This window comes from Oryctolagus cuniculus, chromosome 19, assembly GCF_964237555.1.
Source record: "Oryctolagus cuniculus chromosome 19, mOryCun1.1, whole genome shotgun sequence".
Taxonomy (NCBI): Eukaryota; Metazoa; Chordata; class Mammalia; order Lagomorpha; family Leporidae; genus Oryctolagus; species Oryctolagus cuniculus.
The window spans coordinates 63,756,521-63,776,517 of NC_091450.1; the positions used below are offsets into that span (position 1 = coordinate 63,756,521).

General features: G+C 40.6%; 2 long non-coding RNA genes across 2 annotated transcripts in view; one reads left to right on the forward strand and one right to left on the reverse strand.

Moving 5' to 3' along the window:
* The window catches only part of LOC138846856 (uncharacterized), a 29,772-nt gene extending 15,379 nt beyond the window's left edge, over positions 1-14,393 (forward strand). Inside the window, exon 3 of the long non-coding RNA XR_011384365.1 lies at positions 12,980-14,393. This is a non-coding gene — a long non-coding RNA (uncharacterized lncRNA). The remainder of the gene's footprint in view (positions 1-12,979) is intronic.
* The window catches only part of LOC127489155 (uncharacterized), a 477,275-nt gene that overhangs the window by 324,803 nt on the left and 132,475 nt on the right, over positions 1-19,997 (reverse strand). The gene's annotated exons all lie outside the window — the stretch shown is intronic.

Here is a 19,997-nt window from a genome sequence, read left to right on the forward strand (position 1 = left end):
TCATAACTGCTAGACCAAAACCTATCCTGTGTTTTTCTCTTGTTTAATTATTTTTTAACTGGGAACAGGACAATAGGCAGGGGGAACCACAAATTTCTGTCATTATAGAGAGACAGTGAACTCCAGGAAAGCTAACTGTGTTTTATATAATACATGAAGGAAGATGGAAATTGGAGTTTGCTTCCAGTGTTCGTAATGATGGCTGTAATACTGAGCCTTCAGTGAAGAACAAAGTAGAAACTCTGTGTTTACTAACCTGGGGATCTTGGTTTTCCCCAGCTATCTAGGCATTCAACAGGTTTCACTTTTGTATGAGTGTAATTCCTTTTGAAAAGTAATTCTATAAGCCTAGTTTGAGAGGTTTTGAAGGTATTTGGATATTTTTTCTTTTTTTTCTTAAATGACTTAACACTATTGAAAAATAATGATATGTAAATATGATATATCTACATATGTACACATACATGCACACACAACTTTATTCACTTCTTTGAAGTCCCTTTTCAATGCCATGATCTTAAGCCAATGCTGTATAATAAACCACTCTACACATTGCTGGATCTTAATGGATACTGAGCTGTAATTCACTCACAATCTTGTGCATCAGATTTGGACTGGAATTACTTGGCCAGTTTTATTGCCAGCAGTACCTGCCTTCCTCATGAATCTGCACTTGGCTGATGGGTTGACTATGAGCTGACTGGGCCTCCACTAAAACAATGCATTTCTGTTGTGTGTGTTTCCATCTTCTACCAGGATAGGCTGGAATCCCAATCTTCAGGTGGTTGTAGAAGCATTTCCAGGAGCTCTGAGAGGGAAAGCTGCAACATGCAAGGTTTCTCAAGTCTTTGCTTGGATCATATTTGCTAATTTAGTTTCATTGTCCAGAGAAAGTCATACAATCAAACTCAGTGTGGACAGGAGAAGGAGATTATGTCATTGCCAGACATTCCTAGAATAATCTAAGCATGGCCTTGGTGGAAAAAACAAACAAACAGCAAAACACTTGAGTAATAATTATGTTTTCAAAGAACTGAACAGTTGATATTATGCAGATTAATTTATTCCACAAATATTTAGGTGCAGTTTTGCAAGATAATATGAAAAGGAGATGAATGTGGGTGGAATGTAAATTCCCAATTAAAAGTAAGTCCTCAGGGTTCCTCAGAAAGAATTCAATTGTTATGCAAAACACTGATTAGAATTCTGAGATTTGCCATTCAGAATTGTGCTTTGTTAGGTAAGTAACAATCTTTTCAAGACACAACATGGAGATTAAAATTGCATGCTCTTTCTTTTCCTTAGAATTCTATATTATAATGCATATGAAAGAGTTCTTAGCATAAAGTACAAAAACCTAACCATCAACCACAGGAGGAAAATCTTTGATATACATGTCAACTAATTATTTTATAATACAAATATACATTGAGCCAGGTGTTAGATGTAAAATATTGTTACATTAAGCTAGAAAAGTAACTTCCTGAACACACAGAAGAGGCAAAAACTGAACTAGTAACAACACTGTGGTCAGCATTGAATGTCACAAGAGAAGAATGACAGGATCATATACGAATATGTTCCTGGTTTCATCAAATGTAAATTTATTCTTAGCCTTCTGCACCTGTACAGCATCTTAAGATTCTAAAGGCTTTATTTTTATTCTCTGGGCTGAATTTTACTGTGCTGAACTTATCAGAAGAATTATTGTAGATTTCAACCATCAATTTTTCTATTATTAGTGACCCAAAGACGTATTTCTCCAAAATGCCAGGGCTTTCATCCAGTAAAATATTTTCAATTTATTTTCTGAAGATTGGGCTCTTAAAGTTATAGACATAGAGTTATATACAGAATTCTACCTTCTTAAATTGGGAAGCTGCCTGTCCTAGTCCATTGGGGTTGCCAGAGCAAAATCCCATAGACTGGATGGTTTACAGACAGCATGAACTAGTTGCTCACAGCTGAAGACTGGGATCAAGGTTAAGACACCAGCAGAGTTCCTGTCTGATGAGGGCCTGCTTCTTCCTGGACAGCAACCGTCTCACATGGGTGAGAGGTTTGGCTGAGCTCTCTGGGGCCTGTTCTACGAGGCACCCAGCCCAATCACAAGCGCTCTGCCCACATGAACTAATCACCCTCAAAAGTCCTTATTTTTTCAAAAATAATTTTTTGAAAGGCAGAGAGAGAGAGAGGAGAGAGAGAGAGAAGTAGAGAGAGATAGGGTGATCTTCCATCTGCTGGTTCACTCTCCAAATGGTCACAACTGCCTCAGGCTGGTCCAGACTGAAGCGAGGAGTCCAGGACTCCATTTAGGTCTCCTGTGTGGGTGGGTGGCAGAGCCCAAGAACTTGGGCCATCTTCTGCTGCTTTCCCAGGCCCTTCAGTAGGGAGCTGAATTGGAAGTAGAGCAGCTGGGATTTGAACTTGAGCTCATATGGGATGACAGTGTTGCAGGCAGATGCTTAGCCCACTGCACCAGTGTGTGGGTCTCAGACCTCACTTTTAATGTGGTCACTTTCACAGACAGGATTCTAACATTTGGAGTTTGGAAGGTACAAATGTTCAAACTACAGTATAGCTATTCAATTACTTTAATTTTTCACTAATGCCATGCATGCTTATCATGTAATCCTCATCTTGGTCTTGAGTGATACTGTTTTGCAGGATTTCCACATATTAAATGCTCTAACTAAAGGGTGCAAGATCTCTCTCTCTTGCCTTCTCCATAACTCTGACTTTCAAATAAATTAACAAATCTTTAAAAAATCTAACTACATATATGCATTCTTTTCACTTGCATTCTTCAATGCACACTTTGAAATACTGTGATTTAGTACAGGAACTTACACATACTCACAAAGGAATGTTGTATCAAACCTCATACTGATCAGTGTTTTCCTTCACTTAAATAGGATCCTCTAAATCTAACAAATGCCTGTCTGGACCAACCTGAGGTAGTTGTGTCCATTTGGAGAGTGAACCAGCAGATGGAAGATCACCCTATCTCTCTCTACTTCTCTCTCTTTCTGCTCTCTCTCTCTCTCTCTGCCTTTAAATCTCTAAATCTAACAAATGCCTGTCTTGACTTGTCCAAAGCTTTTCAAGATGTAAGTACAAAGAAATTCTATCCTGCAAATGGGAAAAACAATAAGTGTTAACTCATCTAGCTCCATGGTAGGATTGTTTAAGAGAAATAATTTTCTCTTAAATGACAACTGACTTAAAAATCAAAACTAGTCTTTGACATGTTTTCATACGTAAATTTATTGTGATTACCTATGAAACATGCGTTTCTATAACTGATGTCATTTTTAGCTACCTCTACCTCATTTATTGAATGCATTTCATAATAAGCCTTATGCATGTCATCCTGAAGGCTTGCAATCCTTGGTTCTCATTTTAGAAAAAACCTAAGATGCATTAAATCCCTAAATATCTCTCAAATTTTCAGAATTCCATCTGTAAGAGTGGTTGTGAAATTTCTCAAAGAAGGCAGACTCTTAAATGGTGTCTTCTTCCCTAATCCACCTGGTCAACCAGGAAGAAAACAAGAGGCTCGTATTGAAAACCAGCTCCACTAAAAATGCTAACCTTAGAGCAAAGATGAGGTTCAAGTCTTTTAATTCTAAAGCTGTGTTGTTGAGCAGTTATCACTGCAGTCACTCTCCAGCTTCTAAATCAAAGCTTCCAGCTTATGACCTATCCTCTCACATCCCCAAGAGCCACGGCTAATAATCTTCAATTGGCAGGGCCACTTAGAATATTTTGAAGAGCCAGTCTGTCTAAAGATCCTCCTGTGCCAAGGTATTTTCAAGTCTGATGAGTTTATTCTGGCTTTTTTTTTCTTCATCCAGATAAGCTTGGAGAAGTCTCCTGCCAGATATCTGGTATCTGACAGGGGGAAGAAAGAGAAAACAGCTGCATGGGAATTTAACAGGGAGTGGTAAAAAGGACATTTTTACAGAGTGAAGGCTGCCAAATGTAGAAGTAGTGGGAGATCCTGCCACTTCACAAAATCTTTTCCACAGTGCTAATCAAAGGTGCAATATTGTGGATTTTTAAAGCAGCTAAAATGAGTGGAATAAACATACTGAGAACTCAATACCTCTGCCAAGATAAATGGAAAATCCCCACCTTGTTGGATTATATTCCATTAGCAGTAATAAGAAGGATTATGTTTTGTTTGCTACTCGTAAATCATTCAGTGGCTCAATGCCAAGTATTTTCAACATAGCCATCCACTTTTTTTTGGATGAGTATAAAAAAGGAAATAATTTTGTACACCACATAAACAGTGGGTTTGTCTTTTGCACATTTTTAACAGAATTTTTCCCATTCTCGATTTATTTATGTAAATTACTATGAAAACACTTAGTTTAATCGATTTTGTTTCTGTGAGCCACCATATTGTCTGTTCAAGTGTTCTGAGATGGCCTTTGTTACCAATGATTTTATGATAGTGCTTCTTTCTTTGGATCAGTATTTAACACTTACCTGGAGTAAAAGTCAGTTGCTTCTTTTGTGTAGGTTCCACATACACAAAAAGCTTATGGTAAGTAAAAAAATCATTTAAGAAATAGTAACATTAAAGACAGATCTGGCTGGCGCCATGGCTCAATAGGCTAATCCTCCACCTAGCGGCGCCAGCACACCGGGTTCTAGTCCCGATCGGGGCGCCAGATTCTGTCCCGGTTGCCTCTCTTCCAAGCCAGCTCTCTGCTGTGGCCTGGGAGGGCAGTGGAGGATGGCCCAAGTGCTTGGGCCCTGCACCCCATGGGAGACCAGGAGTAGCACCTGGCTCCTGCCTTCGGATCAGCACGGTACGCTGGCCATGGCGGCCATTGGAGGGTGAACCAAAGGCAAAAGGAAGACCTTTCTCTCTGTCTCTCTCTCACTGTCCACTCTGCCTGTTAAAAAAAAAGACAGATCTATACAGTGACCAATATTTCAAACCTTCCATACACTGATTTTCAAAAATATTGCCTATATGAAGTAGAAGACTGAGAAATAAGTAACTGGTTCATAACCATAATATTCAAAGTTGAAATGACAAAGACAAAAACTCTGAAAAATAAGGTCATATCCTAACTACTGCCCTTGAGAATGGTCTTTTTTTCTTTAAAAGTGCTATTCTTTCCCTGCATAGATAATAGAGAGGTAGATAGATGATAGACCCACAGCTATAAAGTTGAAGAAATATTTCTGAGCACACACACAGACCTACATGTCTGTGTATATGTGTTCATATATATGTGTACATATACATAAAAATGATTTTTAAACAATTGAAATTTGTTGTACTTTTTGCTATCATGAGCATTCATCAACTTAGTACAATGAAAGGACAACATCATCGAAGACAGCATTGTCTAAGAATTTTCCATACTTGGCTCCTGAATTTCTTCAATAAGCAGTTAAAACATTAATTTGCACTTAATCAACAAGTCAGCAGTTACATTCTGATGGCTATTGCGGATCACAGCCAAATGTCATGGTTTATGTGTGATGCTACGGAAGGAGATTTGGCTGTGAGAGGACACTTCCTGCACTTCTTTTCACACTAGCCTTGCATGCATTTTTTTATTTCATGAGAAAATTCTAGAAAGTTTGAAAAGCCAGTGAAAGTTTTGTGTTGACATCTTTAATTTCAACAAGAGTTGTTCTAAAAGGTAATGAACTCAGGCCAAAGAGAACTATTTCTGGAGTCTTTGTCTATAAAAGACTGTGCTATTTGATCTCCATATACCCATAACTTATGAAAAACTCAGAGATACATTCAATTTAAAGTAAATGTTATACTTTAAATCATTTTATCACTCCCAATTTTTATGCATAATATATACTTTTTAGTTTTTTGCTTTCTTCCAGTTATTGAAATTACTGACTATTTTGGGGAAAGGAATCAATGTGTACTCATACAATAGTAATGATAATCTTTGTGAATTCTTATAATGATTTTAGATATAAGGGAGTAGTCTCTAAATTAGTAAATGAATGATCAGTGAGAGCTCACATATATGCTGATAACAACCAGAACATATCAGTATTAATTCAATTAGACTCAGACATAATAAGTTGATAATGTCCTATGGTTCTTTACTCATAAATTTGGTGAGATTCACTGTTTTAACTGAATACACTTGATAGATATGCCTGAGATGATGGGGAAAGCAGAAGTTGTTAATTATAATAATGTATATTGATAGTGATGTTTCTAATTGTTTTTAAACACCATTGAGAGATTAGGCAAGATGATAAGAGAAAAAAAAGCTGTCATTCTAGTTGGTCTTGTTAGTTTGAAAAAGACAGAAATGTGAATTAATGCTATAACTAGTACTCAAACAGTACTTTCTACTTTGTGTTTCTGTGTGGGTGCAAACTGTTGAAATCTTAACTTAATACATACTAAATTGATCTTCTGCATATAAAGATAATTGAAAATGAGTCTTGATGTGAATGGAATGGGAGAGGGAGTGGGAGATGGGAGGGATGCAGGTGGGAGGGAAGTTATGAGTGGAAAAAGCCATTGTAATCCATAAGCTGTACTTTGGAAATTTATATTTATTATGTTAAAGTTAAAAAAAGAAAAAGAAATAAAGTAATTACTTTGAATACAAAAAATTCATATCTTCAGTTAATACCAGCTAGGAATTTTATAGCAAAGTAAAGGAAAAAAACAAGTAACTTAGTTTTGATATTTTCACTCAATTTGCTAAAGTCCCATATGATGTACTAAGTAAATGATATTTCACTTTGAATAACTAAAAGCAGTATGTATTTTTTCACCTTATATGGAAATTTGGTTATTCGAAGTAGTGTGTTTCCATTGTAATTAAATGTTAATGAAATAAGTAATTTTCATTGAACTTCATCAGGTAAGAAGAAATTATTAGCATTTATTACGGCTGTGACATTTCAAAAAGATCAAGTTAAAAGGAATGAAACTTCTAACAACTTTGCTCATCACATGAATTATTACTTTGGTTCACTTTTGGAAAGAAGAATGAGATTTCATAAGATTGGTTTTAATAATATCAAGAGATTAACATTTCTTACATCAAATTTTATTTGTCACAACAAGAGTTATTTATTGTTCAACATGTTATTTATCCATGGCTCACAATAGCTGTTGAGTATTCAGTTTTCTTAAAAACATGTGGGGGGAGGCATTTGGTGTAGAGATTAAGACTCTGCTTGGGACACCTGCAATCTCAAATTAGAGTGACTGGGTTCAAGTCCTACCTCCATTCCTGATTCCAGTTTCCTGGTTAATGCACATCCTGGGAGGCAGCAGGTGAAATCTCAAGTTGTTGAGTCTCTGCCACACATTTGGGATATACTGACTGAATTCTTTGTTCCTGGTTCGACCTGTCCCAGCCTTGGCAGTAGCTACCATTTGGAGAATGATCCACTGGGTGAGAGATCCCTCTTTGTTGCCCTCTCCATATGTGTGTGTTTGAAATAAATAAAGATGCAAAAAAAAGTGGGATAGTAAAACTTGTATGACTACATCAAAGAGCCTGTTTTACAAGATTGATTTGTAAAGGGGAAAAACAAGTTTCAGAACTGAAAACTATAGAGATAGAAAAATGATTCATCTATCACCAGCTTTGTGCTAAAATCAATGATAAAGGCAAGAGGCAGCCCAATAAATAGGGTTTCAATTGTTAGTCATGCAATGTATTCTATCCCTATACCCCTTCCATCAAGCACCACCAACCTCAACGCACAGCTGCAGATCTGCAGAGCAGAGTTCACTGGTGGCTTGGAACTAGCTGAGGGACCCCACTGGCAGGCAGACATATGTCTATCCTTGCAGGCAGGAGAAGTGGAGAAGCTTTCTTTTCTTTCTTTTTCATTCTTACCTTAAAGCATTCTTGGTTTGAATTCTTCACTTCAACTCCCCACTTTGCCGCTGAACTACTTGGTTAAGTCTGCAGGGCCTGTTGACATTGGGTTGTCTGCATTAACTGCCAGAGCCACTTTAGTCACTGGAATATGATTAAATCTGAAAATTGTATTTGTACAATGATTCTTTCCATGTTTTCACATATTTATGATGTGAATAAATATTTGTTAGACAGTGTCTACAGTGTTTCAAGTGCCCAGACAAAAATGGAAGCAGTTGGAACATTAAATCTAAAAATTCCAGATGTGTAGAGATATCTGGATATGTCACTGAAATTTTCAGATTTCATCCAGATGTTTGGTGTTATGGTTGTTTGTTTCTACAAAAGTCATACATTTATGGTACAATATAAATATGGATTATGACATTATATAGATTCAGCTTCCCATTAACCTAATTCACTGTGGCCACCTTAGGAAATTATGAGACACTATAGATTCATATATAATTTGTTTTCTTCTCTAATGTAAAGCCTAGGAGACCGGATATTATACACATTAAATGCAAATGTGCAAAGTGCCTGGATTCCAATAACACCTCCACTTCCTATACAACTTCCTGCTAATGCTCACCCTGGGAGGCATCAGTTGATGGCTGAATTACTTGGGTCCCTACCACCCAGGTGGGAGACCCAGGTGGAGTTCTTGGCTCTTGACTATGGTATGGCCCACTCCTGGCTCCTGTGGTTATGGGGAGTAAACAAAGAGATGGAAGATAATCTCTTTCATTCTCACTCTCTCATTCTGCCTTTCAAATGAATAAAAACAAATAATTTTTAAAAATTAAATGGTAAAATGTCATATGGTGAGAAAGAAAACCAATGGACATACTTTCTTTTAAATACAAAGTCGTATTCCTAAAATCCATACCTTCTTCTTAGAATTTTCTCATGTGAAATTGCATATGACAGATGGATGCTGGTATTACAGAATTACTGTACCTCCTCTCCTAGAGAAGAACATCAGCATGGATTTCAATAACTCTATTCCTCCCGGTTTTTGTTTCCTGTCAAGATTATTTTGCATGAATGTTTCAGTCTTGGTGACAGTGATTATGATGATGACTTACATGTTGTTTTTTGTTTCCATCTGGAATCGTCAATGGAGAAAATATCCCTATGGAGAATCTTGAAAGCCTCATTATTCCAATATCACAAATATGAAAATTGAGACAGAGAAAAGTGTGGTTTTCCCAAATTCACACAAAAACTCAGAAGTGAAGCCAAGAGTAGTACCCAGCTCATGTGCAACAGATCTAATGCAACCTGCACTGTCAAGCTCACATGGTGATTAGACTGAGTAGTGTAATTACCTAAAGTACAGGGCAGGAAAATAGCGCCCCATTTACCAACCCAGTCACAGCAAGTAGAGGAATTACGTGAATGGGAGTCACCATATGGATGGTGCTCACGCATTGCACAATCCTGTACTTTACCTTCTTATCCTGAATGCTCTAAAAACAGGAGTTTGAGATAGAATTCAAATAAAAAAACCAAACCCCAATTCTGGAGCCAGATAAAGACATAGGTGTTTAAATCCTGCTGTTAGATTAAATACTGGGGTTAGAGTTTCCATCTGTGTCATGTTCATGTAAACTTTACCTCAATTGTCTCATTTATAACATAGAAATAATGTTCACAACATGAGGGGAAAGTGTATTAGAAATAAAGCACAGGTAGCACATATGCTGTAACATGATGCACGCAGTGATCCTTATGAGTAGTAAGCAGTAATAATATGTCAGTTCTCATCAAATATTTTTAAATCTTTATTTGAAAGGCAGAGAGTTACAGAGAGGCAGAGGCAGAGAGAGAGAGAAAAATGGAGAGAGAGAGAGAGAGAGAGAGGTCTTCCATCCACTATTTCACTCCCCAAATGGCAGCAATGGCCAGAGCTGAGCCAATCTGAAGCCAGGAGTCTGGATCTTCTTCTGGGTCTCCCACATGGGTGCAGGGCCCAACAACTTGGGCCATCTTCCACTGCTTTCTCAGGCCATAGCAGAGAGCTGAATTGTAAGTGGAGTGACCAGGACTTGAACTGGCACCCATTTGGGATATTGGCACTTCAGGTGGCAGCTTTACATGCTATGCCATAGTGCTGACCCCTCACCACTGAACTTTAAATCAAATTTTTACTATATTGTATTATTTTTATCAAATGGACTAGTGTATAGACAGGTAATAAATGAGACATGATGTTAATTGAACCCAGCAGTGAAAGCAGTGACAATCCCTAGTTAAGAATCATCTCAATTTCAGTATTTAATTGTGTAAATGTCTAAGGAATTTATACTTTTATGAATCATGTGATTTGAAGGTTACAGACATAAATATGTCTTTGGAAATTTGAGTTATTTCTCATCACATTCCCATTGGCACTGTGTATTCACAGAAATTGAGATTATTTCAAATATGAAAATGCAGAACATTCAAAATATATTTGGTGTAAAGAATGAAATATATTTGGTGGTGAAACAGACCTGTCCCTATCAGATACAAAGATCTGGTATAAAATTACAGCAAGAATGAAAATATTATGTTCTCACAGGTAAAAACTGACCCAGGGACAGAACAGAGTAGAGCAGAAAGCTGTGCATAGGAGGGGCCTTGAAAAGCTCATGGATGGGGCCAGTGCTGTTGTTCAGGGCATTGAGCCTCTGTTTGTAACACCAGCATGCCATGTGGAGCACCAGTCTGAGTTCTGGCTGCTCTGCTTCAGATTCAACTCCCTTCTAATGCACCTGGGAGAGCAGCAGACAATGCCCTGAGTACTTACTCCCTGCCACCCACATGGGAGACCCAGACGTGGTTGTGGGCTCATCTGACTGTGGGAGTGAACCAACAGATGGAAGATTTTTCTCTTTCTCTGTTTCTCTCTCTGTCTCCATTAGCATAACTTTCAAATAAATAAAATAAATCTTGAAAAAAAAAAACCTCAGAAACCTCTTGGAACACAAGAAGTTATCATTTAATTCCATTTTCTGTGAGCTTTTTGAAGCCACTTTCTACATGGAAGCTTTACTGATGATGGAATTGAAACAGTGATCACTGAGAAAATGGTGACTTTCGTAAAAAGCTACCTAGAACAACTTGTTCTTTTTAAATATTTATTTATTTATTTGAAAGAGTTACACAGAGAGAGGGGAGGCAGAGAGAGAGAGAGAGAGAGAGAGCTCTTCCATCCACTGGTTCACTTCCCAGTTGGCTGCAATGGCTGGAGCTGCACTGATTCGAATCCAGGAGCCAGGAGCCAGGAGCTTCTTCCCAATCTTCTCCATGTGTACAGGGGCCCAAAGACTTGGGCATCTTCTACTGCTTTTGCAGGCCACAGCAGAGAGCTGGATCAGAAGTGGAGCAGCCAGGTCTCGAACTGGCACCATATGGGATGCTGGTACTTCAGGCCAGGGCGTTAACCCACTGCACCACAGCACTGGCCCAAAGAATAACTTGTTATTCACACAGAATAAATGGAAGCATTTGCTTTCCTCTGTATACTAAAATCAATACTTCCTGGTTTGACAGGTTCAATTTGAAATGCAAACCTTAAACTCTTTGAAAATGTAGAATACATTTGTGGCCTCAGCAGAGAGTATCCTTCAATAGCTCTAACCATTAAAGAAACAGTGTGTAAATATAAATACATTAAGAGCTTCTGATCATCAACAAATACTCCAAGAAAAGGGGAGGGCACAAAACAGAGAAGATAGTAGCTTCCATACAACTGAAGGTATTAAATTAGGACTCAGACATTTTAAAGTCCATAAAGAGCAAGATTAATTTTAAAAAGAATTCATACCAGATACAGGGAGGTATTTCATAGAAGCACTACAGTGGGCCATTATTTTTTAAAAAAAGAACGTTAATTTATCTATGAGAAATGAGAGAGAGAGGCCTTCCATACACTGGCTCACTCCCCAAATGGCAGCACTTTCCAGGTACAGCAACGGGAGTGAATTGGACACAGAGCAGCCAGGACTCCTGGTGCTACAACATGGGACATGGGCACCAACTCTGGATCCTAAACTCTTCAAAGATACTTGACTCCATTAGAAAACAGGAAAGGCAAAATAAAAGCACAGTAAAATAACATTTATTGTCATTGTGTTGTAAAAAAAAAAGTTGAACCTGGTAAATCCAAATGCCGGCAAAGATTTGGGTGAACTTGGAGCCGGCGCCGTGGCTCAATAGGCTAATCCTCCACCTTGCGGCGCCGGCACACCGGGTTCTAGTCCCGGTCTGGGCGCCGGATTCTGTCCCGGTTGCCCCTCTTCCAGGCCAGCTCTCTGCTGTGGCCAGGGAGTGCAGTGGAGGATGGCCCAAGTGCTTGGGCCCTGCACCCCATGGGAGACCAGGAAAAGCACCTGGACCCTGGCTCCTGCCATCGGATCAGCGCGGTGCGCCGGCTGCAGCGGCGGCCATTGGAGGGTGAACCAACGGCAAAGGAAGACCTTTCTCTCTGTCTCTCTCTCTCACTGTCCACTCTGCCTGTCAAAAAAAAAAAAAGAAAAAAAAAAGAAAAAAAGATTTGGGTGAACTTGAACCTTTATGCCCTGGAATGAATAAGAAAACTAAACTGATACAACCTTGGGAAACATTTTTTTTTTCACATTAGTGTGTTAAGATGAACATTCACATAACATTCAACCTATTGAAGCTCCTGGCTACGTATCCACATAGGTTCCATCACAGGTTTATCATGCAAGAGCAGAACCAAATACCTTGGAGACATCTTGAATGATAAGCCCTTTCTTGTCTACTTCTCTTTATTATTGTGATTTTTAATTTTTAAATCCACAAAGCAAAAACTGGGAGGTAATACTACAATGAATTCCCTTTGTTGTTAAATATGAAAGGTAATCATTTGTGTGCATCTTCTGAATGTTTATAAGTTATTATCACAAACATGCAACCTGATTAAACTCAGGGTGGGATTATTTTTATATTTACCCTCTTCCATGGTGTCTTCGTGTAAACCTTTGAGAATCTGGTTCTCCTAGGCAGACCAAAAGGAGAAAGCACTTGAATTTAATGTTCTGTTTTGCTTCGTGTGTTTCCTTTCTTTGTCCAAGGTGAAAGTGTGGTTCCAGAACAGGCGGATGAAGAGGAAGAGGGTAAAATTGGGCCAGCTGGGCACTGCTGCCTGAGAAAAGGAACTGGTGAATGTGAAGAAAGGAACCCTGCTCCCTTCAGAGCTGTCAGGGATTGGTGCGGCCACGCTCCAGCAAACAGGGGACTCTCTGGACAATGAAGACAGCCACAACAGCGACCACAGCTCTGAGCATGCACACTTATGATCCACACAGACAGGACCAGCTCCATCCTCAGGAAAGAAGCACCGTGATGGCAAGCCTTACCCAACAGAGTTTACACAGAGAGATGGCCATGGCCATGATTTTTAATATTACAAATTCAGGCATCATGGGTCTGTTTTGCATGATTTATAGAGGAAGGAAGTGCCACTTATCAAAGATGTTTCCATGATGAAAATCAGAAGGTGAATTTGCTTTGAATAGTCCAGAGATGTTTGGTTGTGTGTATGACAGTGAGCAGGTATGTTTGCCTTTGCTTGCACTGAAAAATTAAACGGGTACTAAGAACAAATTATGACACATTTCTACACGAGATGCCTCCAGAGTGAAAACGTTGAAGATGAACTTACTTTACCCTCTCAGATGTACGAGTTCATGTTTATGACAGTGGGCAGGTATTTGCTTTTGCTTGTACTGAGAAATTGCTATCAAGAATAAAACATAAAACCTTTTATCCTGAACAGCCAAAGTGCCTGAGATCATTCAAGTAGATTTTAAAAAGGATGTAGTTTAACTCTGTATATATTATCCTTAAGTCATTTTCCTGTCTTCACTAATTTTAGCAATTCATTCATATTAGCTGATGAAAATAGGCACTGATAATGCCAGCCAGGCCAGCTTCCTGCCTTTTTATGCATGTGTCATTCTGAGACAATCCGTATGCACTTACTTGTGTACAAGTAGAGAAAAATACAGTAGTCTAATACGACATATTCTTGTACCACAGACAAAACAAATGTTATGTTGCATTTACTATCACTGCTGCTAATACGTTATTATACAACTTACCTAGCTCCTCCTTGATTTATCCTATCTTGTAGCTTGAAAAAAAAATAGGATCATAGGCAAATCAGTTACTTTGTGGAAGGAGCTTTGTTGTGGAAGACACTGTGATTTTATTTCTATAAAATTAAAGCTGTTATGAATATGACTTAATTAACAAGAAAATGTTTCTTCCTTCTTAGAAATGGTGTCAGACAAGGAGCAAAGCCAAATGGGCTCCCCAAGGGGATAGACAAAACAATTCTGAATGTCTTCAAATTAAATTCAGTAAAAACACATTATTTTTTTAATATGTGATGTATTCTTGCAGAACAACCATCTTTGTATTTTGTGAAAAATGTTTAATAAATGATCCTTTATAAATAATTTTGGTCTCCCCATTGTAATTTCTTTAATTTCTATAGATTTTAATATTCATATCTAAGAGTGCCCCAGACTCATCTGCTCTGTACTAATTCAGATCAAGATCATTAATGAGTCACAGGTTTTCATTTGTAGATTTATTATGGCAAGAAAAAAATCAATCCTTGGATGATCAAAGAGAATCTAAACATCATCATACAGTAAACCATTTTCTTAATTTGAAGAATATGGCAAATTAATGTTTTTGTGTGTTTTACAAAGCAAAGATAAAAGGGAAAAGGTAACACTAACTGCCACAACTAATAAGTAAAGTAGTCATATATTTTAAAATTTATGTTTAACATATGTGAATCAATCCAATAGTTGTTTTAAAGTCACACCAACCAGAGTCCTTGATGTTACCATGAGCTAGCCAATCAGAATCTTCATTGGAATGGACACCACAGGTATCAGAAGTCAATGACTATAGGCTGGCGCTGTGGCTCAATAGGCTAATCCTCCACCTGCAGTGCCAGCACACCGGGTTCTAGTCCCAGTCAGGGTGCCAGTTCTGTCCTGGTTGCTCCTCTTCCTGTTCAGCTCTCTGCTATGGCCCAGGAAGGCAGTGGAGGATGGTCCAAGTGCTTGGGCCCTGCACCCGCCCAGGAGACCAGGAGAAGCACCTGGATCCCGGCTACTGTGGGGGTGAACCAACGGAAAAAGAAAGACCTTTCTCTCTGTCTCTCTCTCTCACTGTCCACTCTGCCTGTTAAAAAAAAAAAAGTCAAGGATTGTATTAACTTAATACATTTCATGTCTTGCATGGTTGCACATGCATTTTTTGCCTAAGACCTACTTACAACTATATCATGTTATTTTTTAACTGTTCCACATTTAACCAGAAGAATTTGGAAACATTACCATCATTCCTCCTTCCCCCATAGAAATAAACAGAAAAATAATTCATAAACATTTCCAAATTACTCATTATTTGATTTTGTTTCAGAATGATTAGATTGACAAAAATATATTGATTCTATTCTTAGTCTAGCAAGACATATATGAGTATTCAAGAAATAAAGTAAATTATATTTTTGTATCATATTTTCTCTTTGTGAAATACATTTTATCACACTGGTAAACAATCTATCTAATTTAATTTTGGGGAGATCCTGTTCAAATTGAAGGTACAAAACATACTTCTCTATCACTTGAAGGAATAAAAATTATGCTTGTATTGAAGATATCTATTTCTTTTTGTAGAATAACTCTGCCTCTCAAAGAAAATAAATCTTAAAAAACAATTCTATAAAACTATTCAGTTAACATTTGAGGTAAGTGATACTTAGGTGAAAATATGATGTTTGCAATATAAATACAAACAATTGCCATAGTTATTATTTGAACCATCTGGGGAACAGTGTATTTTGCTGTCAGTTCCTAATGCTGCATTCTGTTTGTAAAAAGCAATTCAGAAATAAAAAGAAAGCCACAGAGAATTTAGCATGAGAGCGGTAGTCTAAACATTCCAAACCTGAAAACGTTTGAAGTCTGCAGAACTGATCTGAAAATGCTCTTGAGAAAGTGGTGTTTGTTGTGGTGGTTGTGGTTGTTTCCTGATTTCTTACCTAAAACTGGCCAGGAAAATTGAGTAATAATTCTCTCACGTGTACCTCAACGTTCAACTTTTGCCAAATAATGCTAACAGGCCTGGACAAAGGAACAAACGTGGTCCCAGAAAAAATAGATTGCTACATCAAGTTTTGAGAGCCTATTAAAAATTCAATAAGAATTTTTGAAATAAATCTAATAATTCTCTATTACCATGTGTTTTCTCAATAATCTCATTTTGACATTTGATATGCTTAAAGATATACATTTAAAAATTAAAAATAGTTTTTCTTGTATGACTTATTTCCCACCTTTAGTAACTTTTTAAATTAAATCTGGTTTCAAACTGTGATCAAGAATTCCAGAAAATATTTTATTATATCATGGTTAGTAATTCCCCATTAAAATATTGTTTACTTTTTAAAAAATATAGTTTTCAGAAACAGTTCTTAAAACAAAATGAATTTTCAAAGATAATTATTGTCATATCCAGTTCATGTTAGGGGCTTTATTTTGTATTTCTGCCCTTTTGGAAATGGTTCATTGAGATAAACATTCATTTCCTTTATTTAAAGACTAATCACATGATTTTGGAACACATTTTTGTAGAACTATTCAAGCATCCACTGCTTTTGCAAATGTGTAATACTGATGGTTGAAAATATTTGTACATCTTTTTTATGTTCAGTGTATACTGCTATTGAAAATCCATCACTTATCTAACCTGATGAAACATGAAACTCAAAGTATTATTTTATTCAAGCTAATACTTCTAATTAAATAATTTGCTTGGCTTTCATTTTCTTTGTGAGAGCTCCATTTTCATTGGCTTTGCCAACATTGGAATTGGTAATTTTTGTGATCCTGGGCCTATGTAATGTAAGAGAGTGGTGTTTAAAAAGTAGTAAGCAGAAGGGAGCATTTGGCCAAGTGGTTAAGAATCCCCTTGAGACAACCTTGCTACAATGGAATGAGGGCTTCTGAGTGTTGTTTCCATTTCTGTCTTCAACTTCCTGCTAATGCAGAGGCTGGGAGGCAGCACAGGAGGGCTCAAGGAATTGGGTTCCTGCCACACACACAGTAGAATTACTCTCTGCCTTTCAAATGGATACATGAAAACTAAAATATAGAAATATAAAACGTGGAGAAAGTTATGTCTAAAATTATCAGGCTTTAAAAACACACACCCTGTATATTCATTAGACAATTGGCTCCTAACACTGCTACACCTGCAGGTCCAATTGGGACTGTCAGATGGACCAACATCAGCGTGACCAGTGCCAGTCCTGCCGGCTCAAGAAGTGCTTCCAGGGGAGTTGTGCAGAAGGAGGGTGAGTGGCCCCCAGCCCCGCTGCAGCCTGGTGGGGGCGTGCGGTAGGTGGGTGAATGGCACCCCAGCCCCACTGCCTGCGGAAGGAGGGTGAGCGGCCCCCATCCTCCCTGCAGTCGGCCGGTGGGACCTGGAGTTGGCACTTGCTAACCACAAGACCAGGGCCATTGCACCCTGTACTGGCTCAGGAATCCAATTACAGCTGTGGCCAGGGCCCGGTCCCCCTGCCCAGGCCTGGCCACTGCGTCCTGAAGAAATACACAGACACACACACATACATGCACACACACGCACAAACACACATTTATTTGGTTTCCGTTGCTCCCACCCCTGCCTCTGTTTGCTTAAGGCAGGAGCTGGGCAGCCTGAGCCCATGGGGACCCCACTCTTGTTTCCTCCCCAGAAGCCCCAGCCTGGCCCAGGGCAGACACAGTCCAAGCAGCGCGGCCCTAAACTCCAATGCCCTGCAGTTTCTCCAGGCTCCACACGGGGAGGGGGGGCGGTGGTCTCGGGGTAGGGGTAGAGGTACTTCCAGCCTCAGGACAAATGCGCACCCCATACCTGCTTTCTGTCTGCCGGTTCCTCCCAGGGTCTGACTCCAGTCTCTCACGCTTTTGAAGTCCTCCCCCCTCACTGGGTCTGTGAGGGAAGGTGATAAAGTCGGCTCAGAGCCCCTTGGAAAAGCCACTCCCTTCAGCTTGGGGGGGTTCACCTGTGCCCCTCTTCTCACGTGGCTGATCTGAAATCCCGCTGGCCTGGCCCTCAGGTGGGCGCACCTACAGCCACGTGCTGCACCCCCCACCCCACGCACGGCTTCCCACCATCACGGCTCACAACCCCTTACTTTGCTTTGGAACCCAATGACTTCTCCAGGGACTCTCTTTGTCTTGTGCACTGTTGTGCCCCAGGGTCCCTGCATACAGTTGGCCCTCAGTAAATAGCCCATGGCTTCAGTTGCCACCAGGGTAGCCCTTCCTCCATGGCCAATGCTGCTCTAAAGCAGATTTGTTAATTCGGGGGTTGGTGTTAAAGAGGGAGTTGTGGGTGGGATTTGAAGCCCACGCCCCAGCCTGGGCTGGAGGAGGAAGAGTGGGGGGTGGGGGCTTGAAGAAGGGGGGGTGAGCAGGTGCAAAGGCCCTGGGGGTAGGATGGGGGGAGGAGTGGTGCAGGCGGGGCTTATAACCAGGGCAGCACTTTTGGGCCCCATTTGGCCACTCCTACTGGACAGCTGACTCCCACCCCCGCAGGACTCAGTCCCACCTCCAGCCCGAGTCCTCTCCAGGGCTGGTAATGTGCCCTGCGTGAGGCCGGCCCAAGGCTGGAGCTCATGGATTCCATCAGGCCAGGTGGGCGGGCTCATTAAGGCTCCTTAATTTGCCCTGCCTGGCAGCCAGCCCTCCCTGCCTCGGTTTCCCTCCTCCCACCTCACCTGCTTGCTGCGGGCGAGGCCCCAGCTCCCAGTCCCACCTGGGGAAGACCCCAGGCCCCCTCCCTACCCGGGATCTCCCGGAGCTGGGGTGGGGGGGACTCTGAGAGAGCCTAGCTCTGGCTGTCTTCTCCCTGCCCTTCTCTCTCTCTCTCCCTCCTGCCGCCCCGCAGCGCTGCAGCGCGGCTGCATCCCGCAATCGCTGCCTGGCAGCGCTGGCCGCCTCCTCCAGTAGCCCTCCAGGCTGGGTGCTGGCGCGGCGGCGGACAGAGGCTTGTTCCCGGTGCAGCTGTGGGCGTGGCAGGTGCGGGCGGCGGTGGCGCTGCGCTGGGCATGCACCAGGTGAGAACGCTGGCGGCGCGGCTGCTCTTAGCGCTGCCCCTGCCTGCACAGGGCGCCACTGCCGGCCAAGCGCGCGTGGCCTTCCTGGACCAGGAGCAGTTGGAGGAGCTGGGCCGCCTGCAGGGCGACTCGGTGGAGTCCAGTGCCTCAAAGTCATGGCCCTCTCGGCCTCTGCGCGCGCTGAGAGGTTGCAGGAGCAGGCGTAGGTGGCTCTCATGGAGTATTGCACGCCCAGTACCTGTCCCAGCCCCAGTGCGCCTGGCCCTGCGCGCGCTCCAGGCGCCCCTCATTGTGCAGCTGCACTTGCTGCGCCTGTTGGGCAAGACGCCCACCGGGACGCTCACCCGGGACTCGCTGCTGGCGGGCAGCCCCTTCAACTGGCCCTAGGGCTCCGGCCGGTGAGAAGACACTCTGCTCTGATTTCGGTATCACAGATTGCACAACACCTGGAAATAGTTTCTTTAAATGTGATGATCGGTCACAACGCAGAGAGGTTAAATGAAAAGGTGTCTAATCATGACCACATTCTTTCTTAGTAACTTCAGGCAGATTTAGCATCTCTACAATATATTAAATAATGGCCAGATATTTCCCAGGAACACCATGTTTTTCTGATGGATTTCAAAATTTCATGGGCAATAGAAGTAGAAGATAAGTTTATGTTGGTGCATAACATTTGAAATACGTATTTCTCATAATACATGTTTTCCATGAACTTTTTAAATAACCCATGTATATATAAATTTCAACATGTTTTGAACCAAAATAAATTTAACTTTTAATTCCATTTCCACAATCATTTTAAGGTATGCTTATGTGAGTCAAACAGATGGCTTCGTACACATAACACAAGGCTTGAGGAAATATATCTGTATAAACATGTTTTTGGGGCTGGTGCTGTGGTGCAGCAGGTTAACGCCCTGGCCTGAAACGCTGGCATCCCA